Source organism: Malaya genurostris, chromosome 3, assembly GCF_030247185.1.
Source record: "Malaya genurostris strain Urasoe2022 chromosome 3, Malgen_1.1, whole genome shotgun sequence".
Classification (NCBI taxonomy): domain Eukaryota; kingdom Metazoa; phylum Arthropoda; class Insecta; order Diptera; family Culicidae; genus Malaya; species Malaya genurostris.
The window spans coordinates 38,718,298-38,729,564 of NC_080572.1; the positions used below are offsets into that span (position 1 = coordinate 38,718,298).

Here is an 11,267-nt window from a genome sequence, read left to right on the forward strand (position 1 = left end):
ATGGGATGCTACTCTCCGGTCGTACCGAGCTGCTAGTGTAACACATCAGCTCGAACTAACCTTTTCCTTGACATCATCCTGCACCCCTCTGACCGCCTCGTGGGCCATCGACTCGGGTTTTTCTTATGCCGATCACAATACCGAAAATTGCACCAAGAAAAGTGGTTCTTCGAATATGACTATGAAAATTTATGCATGGAACGAGGAAAAATTGCGATAGGATTACAGCGCTCGTTTTTTTTCCTTTCCCTTCCATTTCATCCCATTCCTCTGCAATTGGTTCGCCAGCTTAGTCGGGGGCTTGCGCGGGACAAATACGAAGCAAACGACAAATACGACACTTTATTGGTTGTCGGCACGCGTTTCGGTTACCAAACTAGTGTTCAACGTTCATAAGCGAGACTAGGTATCATGGTACCTCTCACATTTGTGAAACGGGTTAGGTTTTATCAGCGGTGTGAACAAATTACTGGCACCCAGCGATGGCGAAAGCATTACGCTCGCTCGGAGCTCGACGACGTTTGTACCTGTCAGATGAAGAGGATCGGTTACAAACATACCCTCGCCAGTCGTCGCTGGTCGCCATAAACTAGCGGTCCAACCAGTTGAAAGGTACAAACGACTTATGACTTTTGTGTCTGCACCGAAGCAGAAGCCTGGTAACTACTGATGACATATTTCGAATGGACCCTCAATTGCCTTCGGAATGGTGCTAGTACTACCGTCGATTTTGTTACTATTGGAGACTTGAGGTGATATTATTCGGATGTTTCTATTAGCGTTTCGAACTTTTTATTTCATGCATGACCTGCTGGCCTTGTAAGACGATTATTAGTGTCACCATTTTTTTTTTGTTTTCTAAAGGAACGAATTTTGTTTATTTATATAATCATGGGGCAATTTCGATTCCAGTTCCAGAAAGCCTTTCGTGTTCCAGTTGAGTCTCAAAGAAACTACGCGAAAATTAAGCTCGATCGATGCAACTATATTTTTGCGTCCACAGTTTAAAGTTGGTATGAGATTTAGCATGGGGAAAATGAGTGTTGAATAATTCCAGGAATTAAAAGCAGAAAAAAATCACTGCCGATTTGATCCGATTTGGATGAAACTTTGAGCACAAATTCAGAATGGCAAACCATTTTTTTTTAATTAGATTCAAATGAAAGATCTCCCGGTCCCTTAACCTGCTATTGAATTCGACCCGAATCGAACTTCGGGTTTAAGAGTAACGAGGTAAAATGTGCAAAAAATTAAAAAAAGTGCACTCGATTTTCTCAGAGCCAGCATAACCGATTTTCTTTAACTCGGATTCAAATGAAAGGCCCAATAGCAGGCTAATTGAATTTCGTTTTGATCCGACTATCGGTTCCGGAGTAATGGGAAAAATGAACAAAATAAATTTATAAAGTGCATTCGATTTTCTCCACTCAACCACTCTTTTTGATGCCGAATATCGTACAATTGTATGAAAAGTCGAGATCTAGTGTCATCTCGAATTTAATCGACTCATGGACTGAAAAATTTTGAAATTTCCGGAATCGATTTTTTCTGTTTTGATACAAAATTAGAATTACATGACAGGGCTCGATTTTGTGTTATCTCGAAAAAAAATTATAAATCTCGACTGAGAACTGGGACTCTGAGACTGTGCTAGTTTGCATAGCAACTGTTTTTGAGATGCTTAAACTTTTGAGCACTACCGCTTTACGAAATAAGAGATGACCCCAAAATATTGGCACCCTAGTGTACACCTTTCGAAGATTTATTCTATATGCTCAATTTTCTCGGGAATTGTAGAGCCGGCTTCAACAAACTTAGGCTCGTTTGAAAGCTCTTATTGAATTGTGGATCAAGTGGCTGACACTTCCGGTTCCGAAGATATGACCGTAGAAGTGACGTAACTGACAAGCTGCACTTTTTAACTATACGCTTTTTTTCGGAGATGGCTGAATCAATTTCAACAAGCTTAGGCTCGTTTAAAAGATACTATTAAGTTCGAAGATCAATTAGCTGTCACTTCCGGTTTCGGAGATATATTGGTATAAGTGACGTAATCGACAAAACGCGTTGTTTTTTTCGCGATAAATTTTCTCGAATTTCGAAAATCAAATGGCTGTCACTTCTGGTTCCGGAGACATAATAGTATAAGTGACGTAAACGACAAAATGCGTTGTTGTTTCGCTTCATTTTCTCTGTGATGGCAGAACCGATTTTAACAAACTTAAACGTTTTAAAGCTGAAATGGTCATTTCTGATTCCGGTTATATCATGATATAAGTGACCTAATCGACAAAACGCGTTTTTTCTATCCGCACATTTTGTCAGAAAGTAACGAATGATCAAGTTTAAATGCATTATTGTTGATATGACGATTCATGCTTTTCTGAACTAACCGAAACAATCTGAATGGATTTGTGTTAAAAATCAGCTCAAATTCGTATCAGAAACTATTCAAACGAAAAAAAAATTTAATGAGAATGTTTGAATTACAAGAGAAAGGTATTATCACACCACTAGGTGGATTGAGAAAAGCTTTTTTATCAAAATAATCACGGGTATCAGAAATATTATATGTGAACGTTTTTTTTGTTTCGATTATAGATTATAGAGGCCATTCGCCTCTTCGGACCAGAAAAACTTTCTGGCCCTATGTGCGGGGTTGGCAATCAAACCTAAGTGGGCTGCATGAAAGGCATCGGCTAACCTATCATGCTTTACCCGTCCGCTGTGTATAAGAACGAGATCATATGTCAGTTTGTGAAATAGTTATGCTGATAGAAAAAAAAATTTCTCCGTTACGCCACTTGTACGATTATATCTTCGAAACTTAAAGTGTCAGCCATGTGATCTTCGAAATCGATCCACAACCCAGTTTTAGTCTCGAACGAGCCTAACATTATTCATCAATATCCGAGAAAATTGAGCGGAAGCGAGCTTTAACATTAACGTCACTTAAATCATTATATCACCGGAACCGTAAGTGACAGCCAATTGAAATTCAAACCTGTTTACCTGTTGAATGAATAGTAGTTTACAAACGAGCCTAACCTTGTTGAGATCGATTCAATCAGAAAATTGCACGAAGAGAAAAAAAGCACGTCACTTATGTTCCTACATCTCCGGAACCAGAAGTGACCGCAGTTTAGTCTTTGAACTTGATTAATGACCCAATAAAAGCTTTCTAACAAGCACAAGTTTATTAAAATCAGTTCAGCTATCTCTGAGAAAATTGAGCGGTAAAAAACAAGGCGTTTTGTCGGTTACGTGACTTACACCATTATAACTCGGGAAACAGATATGACAGCCATTTGATCTTAAAATTGGATAAATGAATCAATAAAAGCTTTCAAACGAGTCTAAGTTTGTTGAAATCGGTTGAGCCAACGTTGAGAAAATTGAGCGATTAAAAAATTCGTTGAAAGGTGCACACACATACATACACCCAGAGACATTTTCCGATCTCGTCGAGCAGAGTCGAATGGTATATAACACAATAGGTCTCCGAGGCTCCGTTCGAAAGTCGGTTCTTCCAGCAATTCTATTACCTTTCTATAGAAAAAGGCGAAAAAATCGAAAATCGTAATGGAAGAATAAACGAAACGGCGCCATTTCGAAATTTACCTCTGAGAGAGTGATAAGTTTTTGATTGTAAATATTTCTTGCATCTATCGTATCAACATATTTTTTGATACATGCCATGGGAAATATGATCAGATATTTATGATAAAATTTTCAGTTGTATGACATAGCCACAAATAATTCAAAATTAATATGTTCTGAAATCAACGAGTATCAAAGAGGAAAACTCATGACAAGTATTTGCCTTTCTCGTACCCGCGATGACGGTTTTCAGGTAGTAAGTGCATCTTATGTACCTCATTTCGGTGGATTCAGGTCTAGAGCTTAGTTCCATTAAGCATTCTGTTTCAGTTCCAGAATTTAATTTCAAATGGAGGGGGAATATCCCATTCGATATTGTGAAGCATTGAAGTGACTTCCATTAATGGGTTCTTTTCAGAGCCTCCACTATTATACGAGAAGAACTACTGCGATTTTTTTGTTTTTCAATTATAGAGGTTGTAACCTTAAGGTCATTCGCCTCTTCGGGCCAGAAAAACTTTCTGACCCTATGTTGGGAATCGAACACAGGCGGGCTGCGTGAAAGGCATCGACTTACCCATCACGCTATACCCGTCCCCAACTACGATATATACTTCTTTTGATATTAGCATTTTCGCAGTTTACGTAGTGTTTGCTCAGACGTGGGAAAAATTACGGTTAGATTTATTCTGTGCACCGTTCGCAATGTGAGTTTCGCTTCAAACTTGGATCAAAATACACCAAAAAAACAAAAACAACGTCGGAGAGAATTCTACATATCAACCCTTCTAAGAGCTATACGTTTTTACAAAAAAGCTATACGAATTATTCAACTATTGAATTATGCAAATCGGAAACCAACACTCAGCTGCTTTGCGTTTAAGCAAAATGCATTGTGTGTATTGGTTTGAATGCGTTTTGGAGACTTCAACATATGCAAATGGTGTCATATTCTATTGTCCATTGCATCTGCATTAAATTAAAGAAAATTGGACGTATTCACGCACATCCGGCTATGTCTCTGACATTACCCACCCGCCTTTTTTCCAGATAGAACTATTTATTTAACTTTCGCGATTGATTCTCGGAATGATTTTGGAATTAATCCTAAGAATGAAAATTCTGGGAAAGCTAGTTGATTTCATTGATTACAAAGCATCGAAGCGTTCACTTTTGTGTATTTACTCGACAGATTTTTGCGGTACTTTTCATTCTAACTGAAGGTGAAAAATTAACTTATGTTCATTCGTCTCATCGCTTTTACCCGTGTGCTGTCCGGTCTCGTAGCCACCTGTTTTGTCTTAAGACATAGAAGCTTAGCTTCAAATAGACCGGGTGAAAGAGATTTTGAGTCGCTGAGCAACCATGAAAACATGTTTTTTATACAAAATGGATTCATGTGGAATGAATTTCAAAAGTTATTTCAAATGATTATTAAAACCATTGAAATGGGTGGCAAAAAAATTTGGGGAAAATAAGTGATTTCGAAATTTCACATTTGTTCACGTACTACTGGAACGGAGTTTTGTGTGTAGACATGATGAGAAGTGTGGAGATGAACAAAAATGCGTTAAGTTGAGGCTGTCCACTTTTTGATCGTAACACACTTATATAGTATATTTGAGAACGAATATTAATACAAGAACCTGAGTTTGTTTGCAATGTTGTCAAAGCCATCAAAGAGCAAACTGTAAACAGGTGTTGGTATCGATTTTGAATATGAAAAATTATAAGCATCCGATGGGAAGTAACGTTTGTTCAGATTGATTGCTGTGCTGCTTGCTTATCAAGTCATCAACTTTACAGTGATGATCAAAACAAGCATTCATCTTACACTTGCTATCACCTGCTGTTGCTCGGGACATTTATGCAAACTTGAAAGGCATTGAAATGCCATCAGCTTCAATTCCCAGTGCATCATTAATCCAAATATTTTCAATAGTTCACCTTCGCCTTTGAATCAGATATCGGCATGATTTGTTTCTGCACTATTAGTCAACTCCGGATTTGGGAAATGACCTTCCCTTCACTTTTCGGTTTTCCGCTCTATCATTATGTTTCTCTCTATAGCCGATGCTGATTCCATTTGCTAGTTGACGACGAGCTGGCCCCCTTCCCGATGCTCGCTAACTGGCTAACGAAGTAACGAACCAACCGCCAATGTTTAGCTGCCTTGCCCATAAGTTCTTCCAAGTTCATTTCATACACTGGCAAAATAGACATCCAGTTCAGTTCTGTCCGCGACTATTTAAGTGCTTATTTTAAAAGCCATTACGTCCCCTCGCTTTGGCATTAGAGGACCCCGTTGTTTCGGCAAGCGATAGCGATAGCGATGACGGGACTGAGGATGGCGAGGCAGCAAGAGGAAAAAACATTCCGCGGTTTCACGTTACTGTATGCTGACTACTCCTCAATCCTATGCTCGCTGGGCTTCACAGTAACAGTGACGGTTGGTGGTGGTTGTGATGTTATGATATTGGGGTATGGAAACAAGTATCTCTACGCTCCGGGGTTCGCTGGATTAGGAGGGATTAATCGCTGCGGTTTTCTGCTTCCAGCTTTCCACACGACGCGGCCTAGACGCAAAGCACACCGGGGTTCATCGGAAGCCGCTTCCAGCGGAGAAACGGAGCAGCGGAAGGGTACCGCACTGCGGGGGTGTGGACAAGTTCTCGATTTTGTATGGTGTGGTGGTGATGAGTGGTAGCTGCTAACCTATAAGCGCGTGTGCACCGAAGTAAATGGAAAATTGTATGAATTTCCCTCCCTCAACTGCTGTCGATTGAGAAGGTGTTGGGAAGGACGTAAAATCGAAGGGGACAAAATTGTCTCGCTGTCAAGCAGCGCCAGAGCTGGCCATGTGTGACGGGATGTTGTGATGGGCTTGTTTATTGTTTACATTTTTTTTCCAAGCGTTTGACGTTTTTTTAGTTTGCTGGTTTGAATATTTTACGGAAAATTTGATCTGTTTAATGGATTTTAAAAGGGGTCAGCTGATTGATCCCTGCTGCAATAAAAGTCAAACAACTGTTTGGCTGACAGTCCGGGGAACTCGGATTTTATTTCTGGTATACAACAATTATTGTTTACACTCCATTGGTTGGCTGTGAACCATCGCAAAGCAGGACGGAATTTTAAACATTCAAATAAATATTTTCGGAACGATTAAATAACATATAGGTAACTGTTGAATTTTCGTCCGGCCTTGTGCAGTATCTAGTGTAAGCCAAATCGACTTCGAGGGAGGCTTTCAGAAAAATGTTTGCTGTTCGGAGAAGCAATATCTGGAAACATGGTAACCATATATATAAAGTTCTATTCGATGCCACTGAATTATAGGAACCATAAAGGTTTGTTTACACCTTTCCGGTCCTGATCAGTGCCGGCTTAGCTCCGTGCACGGACGTTAATATTCTTTCACACCGTTTCGTGTCGGTACTGAGCCGGCCAAATGTGAATACATGCAATGAACTGTACCGGCACTGAACCGCACCGGAATGGTTTAAACAGACCTTAAAGAGTATCTAAGAATACTACACACTAAGATTTGATTCCGCTGTTCGGTAGTTTTGTTGACGAAAGGTTACGCTAGTCAATAAAAATAACCGACATTTTGGTACATGAATTTTGTTCTGCAAAATTTATGCAAATCTTTTACCGAACGATTAGTTATTAGTAAGTGTTTATAACACAATATATATTGTTCATAAATATACAATTCATACGGTAACTTTAAATAGTTGCAAAGACATCATATTAACCAGATATCCAGCTCTCACATTTCCCGAACAAATCATTGGCAACATCCTTTTTGCGAACATGGCACCCGCAGATAAATGTACACACTAAGATTCGATTCCGTTGTTCGGTATTTTTTTTTGACGAAAACTTTCGGTAATCAACAGAAATTACCGATATTTCGGTACATGAACTTCATTTTACAACAATTCTGTATAAAATGTTCAAAACGACGTATGTAACAATGAGAGATTCTCTTTGTTTACTTTCTCTTTTGATTATTGCGGCACTTTCAGCAATCCTTCTTTCCAATCATTTACCGATAATAATAACTAAAGCTATTATCTTTTAATCTGCTCTGGAGAAATTACCGAAAAAAGCAGGAATATTTCGCAATAATCGAAAGAGAAAGTAAACTAAGAGAATCTCTCATTGTTACATACATCGTTTTGAACATTTTATACAAAATTATGCAAATTTTTAACGGACGATCAGTTTTACGCAAGTTTTCATTACAGAATTCTTTAAATAGATATACAATTCATACGGTAAATCTTAATAGTCGCCGAGTACGGTAAAAATCATACCGTCCGTATGGTAAAATTATCTTCCAATAACCGAACTTCTGTGAAAACTGATTGTCGTGAAACTAACTGTCAAACAGTTATTAAAATTTTCAGTGTCTTTTTATTAATCAAACGAAAAAAAATCTTGAAGAGTTCATCGAATTGATTGAGATACAGGTGCAAAATTATTTAAAACATTGGAACCACTAAAAGCTTTTTGTTTACTTAAAGGAGAAAAAAAGTTGTATCACTTGTCCACTTGCTGCCTACACAAATCGTTCGAGGGTAATTTCTGGTGGACTCGACGTATTGTACAGTGTTTTGGAAGGCGCTCATAATTCCGGTCAGCCGGAACATTTGACCTTTTTTTCGTGCAATAAAACTAGCCACAATAGGCTAAATTTTTTTAAATCCGAAAATCCAGAATTTTTACCAAAAGAAAACAAAGAAACAAAAAATTACCGAACAATCAGTTAGATTCATTTGGTTTACAGTTTACGGTAGTTGTTTGACAGTTCAGCAATTACCGAACGATCGGTAATCAATTTAATTACCGAACTGATTACCGAACGTTCAGCTGTTGAAAATTTGGTAAAAAATAAACGAATTCTGCGAAATTTTCCAAGTGTGTAGCATGTTCAGAATAACAAAACTGTTTGTAGATTTTTAAATTTGATTTATGATGAGTTCTAACTAAAATATTGTTTTGAACTAATTCCTCTCTTCAACATCAACAATGTTCCTTGTTTGATTTGAATATAAATTTTGGTCTAGTCGAATAAAACAAATATTTGTTACGGCTGATTTTATTATTGAAATAAACCAACTAATTTATTACATGTCACCAAAGTTGACTTGATGTTATCGACAATGCTTATGTTGATGCAATCCTGCTATACCTTTGAATCTAAAAAAGATTTTGTTCAATTTATCTTTGGTCTTATTTTTCGATGATACAACTCAGTTTACTTATCAAATGAACCATATTAGTTCTATTTCTTATAAACCAGAGCAATTTTTTTGCCGCTCGGATAGTTTAGAGCATTTTTTTCTCCATCGAGCTTTCAACAATTCAAGCGTATGTATTAATAGTTAATAATATTTTTGAGCGTTGCATAACATTTTATAACACATTTTCTTTACGAAAAAAAAAATTTGTCGCAAAGATCTTGACCGGACTGATGAAGCGCCAAACTATTGGATACTCATTGAAATACCAGAACTTGATTATGGTATGTGCATAATTCGATCGCCAATGTTTTGAAAACTGGAAATATCAATAAAGAGCTTGGTTTTTAAGAATTTTAAAACGAATATAAATAAAAATTAAAGAAACTTAAAAAATTACTTAGTTTGAAAGAAATCAATTCATTCTTAAAACAAACAAAAATGTATGATTATATCAAACAAGAATGTAAAATGTAAATTAAGCTCAAGAATTTCAACTAAAAAGTTTGTAAATTTAAAGCGCTACAATTATCAACTTTAACTAGAGTTCGTTCATTTGAAACAAATTTTTCAAATTGAATTTGCTGTGAAATTGTTTGTCAAGAAATTGACAGGAACGCACAAGTAAAATATTTGTTATTTTAATCAAAATATTATTCGGAACAAACTAAACCACTGAGAAAAATTAAATATCATGTTTTATAGTTGAAAACAGCGATATTTGCTATTTCAAACCAGCTTTTCATTTGTCACTATTTGAATATGAAAAATCGTTGTGTGAAATCCAAGTTTGGTTTTCTTCACAATTTTTTGCTCAGCGTGAAGTAGGGGAGAGATACGTCAAACTCGTGCGCGCCAAAATAGCAGCACTGCGCACCCATACAATTGACATGATATGTTGAATGTGATGCCGTGCGATGGCGTTGCTGAACTGAAGATTGATTTCGCTCCAAGTTGACAGAGTCTGATAGTCACCGAGTACGGTAAAAATCATGCCGTTTGTATGGTAAAATTAACTTCTAGTTACCGAGCTTCAGCAAATTATGATTGTCGTGAAAACTAACTGTCAAACAGTTATGAAAATTTTCCGCAAGTGTCTTAATTCACGGTGGATTGCGGTACATCAGTTATTTGTTTATTTACAAGTAGAAAATATTTACATATCGTTCTGGTGGAGTCGACGGATTGTGCAGTGTGCTGTAAGGCGCTCATAATTCCGGTCAACCTAGACACGAAGTATTATTTAATTATTGATATTTTCTGCATTCTACAGAAATGATTAGTTTTGATATACTTGGAAAATACAACCACAAAAGCCATTCCATAGTTATAAAAAATGTAAACAAATAAAATTGTCCATTTCATTAAATTGAAATAAAGTATTAAATTATAATTTCAAAAAAGGTTTCTCGAACTTTACTATGAAATCGTTGTTTTCAATTATGATAAGGTACTATTAGAATAATAATATAAGTTCTAAGCTTTGAGTATGGACAGACGAATGTTACTCAAGTTTCACCAGCTATTTTAAATTAATAGCTTATAGGCTACACATTTTAAAAAAGCAACCAGATGAAAAATCGCACATTTTTTTTATGTTCAGTCGAATCAAAATCTTGCACCTACCTTTTACAAAACGTTATAATCCGAACAGGTCTCATACATTAATTTCAACCCAAAACATGACCGAAAACACTTTCAAAAAAAATCGTACAATATAAAGTATAGAAAAATCGTACGTTGAATCATTGCAGACGAACCGTACAGCCACTATCACTTTTCTCACATCAAAATCCACAATATCTTGAAAACAATTTGGTCAATCGAAAAAAATTACATGAAAACACTTTGCAATCGTTTCACCGTTCACGTCGTTCTTTTTCACTGGTTTACAGAATTTTTAATTTTCTGCATTGCAGAATTAATTCTAACGCTAATAAGATCAGTACCAAGTTGCTTGTCGGTCGATTTTTCGATCGCACAATCTAAACCCACAATTGTTAATTTACACTTTCACAAAATTGTCCGATTGTGATATCACTTTCTATTGATAATTTCAAACAAGAATCCTCCGACATTTGCTACTGCAGCCATTGTTCCGACTGGTTTTCACTCTTGACTGTCCGTCCGTATGCATCGTACAGTAGCGGCCAGGATATGATGTATCAGGCAGCAGCAGTGCTCTGCTCTTCAGAAATTCAGTCAGACCCTTCAAAGCAAAACCTGACTCGACATGCTAAAAACGTTAAAGGAAAAAGCTTTGTGGTTGAGAGAACAACAACAGAAAACTGTCAAACGGAGAGCTTTTTCTTTGTTCTCGTAAACCCACGACGGACTCTCAGCAACAACGTTGCCAAGTATACCGATCTCTCCATATTTGTAATTCACTGATCATTCAGCTTAATACCGATTTTG

The 11,267-nt window shown here is 37.0% G+C and overlaps 1 protein-coding gene across 1 annotated transcript in view; it reads right to left on the reverse strand.

The window, feature by feature from the left end:
* The window catches only part of LOC131437783 (uncharacterized), a 215,709-nt gene extending 204,674 nt beyond the window's left edge, over nucleotides 1-11,035 (reverse strand). The window contains exon 1 of the mRNA XM_058607353.1: nucleotides 10,479-11,035. The gene's annotated coding sequence lies outside the window, so the exon portion shown is untranslated. The remainder of the gene's footprint in view (nucleotides 1-10,478) is intronic.
* Nucleotides 11,036-11,267: the final 232 nt, after the last annotated feature.